At 29.6% G+C, this 4,604-nt stretch overlaps 1 pseudogene; it reads left to right on the top strand.

Moving 5' to 3' along the window:
• Positions 1-1,569: 1,569 nt before the first annotated feature.
• LOC105114356 (F-box/LRR-repeat protein 2-like) lies at positions 1,570-3,679 on the top strand (annotated as a pseudogene).
• Positions 3,680-4,604: the final 925 nt, after the last annotated feature.

Consider the following 4,604-nt stretch of genomic DNA (forward strand, 5'->3'; position numbering starts at 1 on the left):
TAATCTCCCTGTGGTTCGACCCCGGTCTTGTCGGGTTATTTATTACTTCGACACTCCTGCACTTGGGAGAAGACATCAATCTTTTAGTCGTGTCAATTTACATATGTTTAATCCAACATTTTAATTTATTTTTTTGTAGAATTTCACGAAAGTTTAAAAATCTCAACTGATTGTTTGTAAGTTGTATTGATGATGTTAGTGCAATCCTATAATATAATTGTTTTGGATAATTATTTTACTTTACCTTGTTAATTTCTTTTAAGTTTTTGCATTGTTAATTTTTTTAATAGCGAACTCTAATATGTTGTTAATTTGCTAGTATTTCTTTATAGCATTATCCTTACTAGATCTTTTGGCTTTTGCTATTGCTCGAAGTTTTAGATGCAACTGTGGTGCTGGTATTGAATTTTTTTCTTCAAATTATGCCAAATATTTATGATAATTTATTACTAATTGCTAATGTAAATCTTTTTTAATGTGAACACTTTTTTTAGTTTGAGGTGTCTAAATTTGATTATATATCTTGCATCTTGCATTGATTTAAATTTTCATAGCTTATTTCTTTGCATATTAAAAATAGCAAGATGTGAAGCATTTCAAATTTATTGTTACTATAGGTATTTAAAAAAAAATTAATCTTTTAATTTGATTAAAAAGGTTATAACAAACTAAACCAAATTAGAAAAAATTTAAGAGTTTTGATTAAAAAATATATAAACTTAGCCCAACAAAAAAAAATTTAAAAGCCTAATTTAATGTAAGCCCATTTAAAAAAAAAATCAAAAAATCCCATTAATTTGATGATTAAGTTTCCCAGTTTTAAAGATAAAAAACCAAATTTAATCAAATCGAACCGGTTTGATTTGAACTAGAATTTAGTTTGATGCAATTTAAATTTTCAAAAATATAAGTTATTTGGTTTGATTAGTTTTTGTGGTTCAAACCAAATTATAAATAAACATACTTTTCACATTAAATAGTGTGTGTATAATATAATAAAACTGAAATATCTATTATTATTTTTTAATTTAATAAAAGGATACTAGATGAATAGATGAAGTATGAATATCAAATAATTTATAAAATAATGTTTAATTTGTAATAAATAAATTTTAATAATTTATAAATTAAATATATGAAACGCTTATAAATTTATAAATAGTAATTTTTTTTTCTATAAGTTAATATTACAGTAACAAAAACCTACGAGTTCTCTTTTTTAATTTAGATTAAAATAGAGATTATTATGAATTAAAACAGTAAAGTAATTATTTTATTTTTCTAAAAAAATTATTAAACTTACTTTGAAGAATAATATAATCTTTTTCTACATCATCCTTTGTTATTTTCAAATTGATAGGATTAGAGAAGTCTTTTAAAGAATACTAAAATAATTAAATTATTTTTAAAAATAAATTTCCTTAACGAATATTAATCAGTTTTTTTTCTCTTTTCAGTATAATTTTTTTTATTATAATTAATTTGGTAAAGGAAAATTTTAATTTTTAAATAATGTAAAATATTATTTTAAAAAATAGTTAACACGTGGGTTGTAGTTATGCCATTAGAATGACTCGTGAGTGATGATGCGGCCGCCAAACGGTGGCTTCTATGAGGACGTGTTCGAATTGTCACTACGGTACCTCCATCCCTGGACGAGCTGAGACCAATATTATCAAAGCTAGAGAATGATAAGGACAAGGAGATATTTGGGTTGGTTTCCAAGAGACGGCTAAGGTTGCAGACTAGAGAAAGGAAGAAACTTGCTGGTAGAGCTGGACCTCACATGCTTCAAAAGATGGCTGCTAGGTTTTCTAGATTGATTGAAGTGGACTTTGTCTCAGTCTATTTCAAGGGGTTTTCATCCTGGTGTTACTGAATCTGATATTGCTGTAATTGCTGATGGTTTTAGATGCTTAAAAGTCCTCAATTTGCAGCATTGTAAAGGTAAAAGCATTTTTTATTTTTTACAATTGGATATAAAAAGGATTTGTTTATTTCGATGCCATGGAGTCGTGGAGAAGCTATGGTGCTTTTGTGGGCTTTTATGTATGAAAATTTGGTTATGATGAAAAGAGGGTTTTGTGTTACTGAATTGAACTGCAGAACTGTGAGGGTTTTGTTTGGTTAATTTTTGTGATATAATTAGAGGGTTTAGGTGGTTATATATTATCATGTCTGATGGAAAATATCATATTGTGAGAAACTTTGAAGTTATTCTTTTGGCGTATCTTTTAACATGGTGATCTGATTGAAAATACTTTAGATTGTTTGAAGATGCTTAATATGCACATTGCATTAATGATTTAGATTCCTATGATGGGTTTACTGCCCAAATTGTGAGATAAAGACTAAATTTTGCCAAATTTGGAGCACCGTTGACTTTGCCTTTTCTGTTGATAGCCTGCATTGTTTTGGCTTTCATGTGATGGATGTAACAGTTAGACTAAGTTTACAATACGGAAAGCTGAAAATTCAGTTAATCTTATGTTTGCTGAGTTTTTGTACTGTTTTGTTTGTGAAATCGTGCAAGGCACTGACTATTACTGGGAATATAGAAGTTCCCATTTGGTGTCAGTCTCACTCATATGGTGTTATTATGCCCTTCGCTGCATCTTCAGTATGCTGTAACACTAACTGCAGTGTTAAGCGTGCCATTGAGCCTTGGATTATCTTGCAAATAGATATCTCAAAATAATCTCTTTCTAGCCATGCATGCTCATTCTGTATACTAGCTAAGCTGTCTAATCATTGTGATACAGGTATTTCAGATAAGGGGATGATGTCAATTGGAGGTGGTCTTTCATCTCTACAGTCCTTGAATGTATCATATTGCAGAAAGCTAATGGACAAGGGATTGTCAGCTGTTGCTGAGGGCTGTCAAGATCTGCAAATAGTTATTGATCCTGCATCTTGATGGATGCAAATTTGTTACCGATAAAGTACTAAAAGCTCGTTATAAGAACTGTCCAAATCTACAAGAGTTGGGCCTGCAAGGTTGCACCAGTGTAACTGCAATTTGGGGGTGGATTTCCAATGTTTCAGAGGCATGTTCATCTTCCCTGAAGACACTAAGTTCTTGGATTGCTTTAGAGTTGGGAATGAGTCTATTATATCTTTGGCCAGGTTTTGCAAAAATCTGGAAAGCTTTATCATTGGTGGTTGCTGTGACATCTCTGACAAGTCTATAAAATCCTTGGCCACTTCCTGTGGAAGCAGTTTGAAGAACTTGTGTATGGACTGGTGTTGAAATATCTCAAACTCTTCATTAAGCTGTGTCCTTGCTGAGTGCAGAAACCTGGAGGCTCTTGATATTGGGTGCTGTGAGGAGGTTACAGATGCTGCCTTTCATGGGCTAGGGACTATGGGAACTGAAAAGAGGCTGAAGGTTTTGAAGATCAGAACTGTCCAAAGATCACAGTGACTGGGATAGGCATGCTTTTGGATAAATGAAACTCTGCGGAATACCTTGATGTAAGGTCCTGTCCGTACTTTACCAAGTCAGGTTGTGATGAAGCTGGATTGCTGTTCCTGGATTGCTTTAAAGTGAATTGCACAGGAAGTCTACATAAGCCAGATTTTCTACTATGAGATCTTCGATTTCAACAGTTTGAAATTCTGTGGATATTCATTCCGTGATAACTCCTATATAATGAATGCTCTCCTACACAGTTTAGTTAGGATAAATATAATATAATAATTATAATAAATAAGTATAGTGAAAATAAATGGCATGGGAAAACTACATTACTTTTCCCATGTCTTTTAGATTTCCCATGTCTTTTAGAATATTGATTAATTAATTAGTTCAATGACCTGGCGTAATGCCATGAATTATTTTTTTGCATAAAAAACTTAGAAAAGCTAATATCTAAAAATTTTAGATATTTATGTAAAATTATATCTAAAATTTTTGGATTTGACTGTAATATCTGATTTAAGAGTAATATTTATAATAATATTAAACTTATATAATCCAAAGTTTAAATAGATCTAACTTCAATATTAGACTCAATAGCATTAAATGTAAGTCTGACTGTAAGGTCATGTTATAAAAATGATGATTAAATGTATTAATTAAAAAAACAAAGAAAAAAACCAATAAAAAGAAAAAAAACTAGATAAGAAAAAGGAAAAAAATCTGAATTAACTGGATTAACCTTTCAAACATTGGATTCATGTCGTAAAGTTTGATAATTAAAAAAAAAATTGATAGGTTAACTCAAAATTAATTAAGTTAACCCATCAAATTAGGTTAACCTGTCAAACCCGAGTTTGTGTAATGAAAGTTTGATAACTAAATAGAAAAAAATTAAACATTAACATACTAAATTAAATAAAAAATTAATTAAAAGGGAAAAAAACAAAAACAAACAAAAGGCATAAACCTTTTACTAACGAGTAAAAAGAAAAAAATCTGAATCAACCAGGTTAATCCATCAAATTAGATTAACCTATTAAACCTGAGATTTGTGTCATGGAAGTGTGATAACTAAATAGAAAAAAAATTAGTAATAATAAAATAAATTAAAAAAATTAGTTAAAGAGAAAAAAACCAATAGGAAGAAAAAAAACTAATGAAGAAAAAGAAAAGAAAAATCTAA

This window comes from Populus euphratica, unplaced genomic scaffold (assembly GCF_000495115.2).
Source record: "Populus euphratica unplaced genomic scaffold, PopEup_1.0 scaffold753.1, whole genome shotgun sequence".
Lineage (NCBI taxonomy): Eukaryota > Viridiplantae > Streptophyta > Magnoliopsida > Malpighiales > Salicaceae > Populus > Populus euphratica.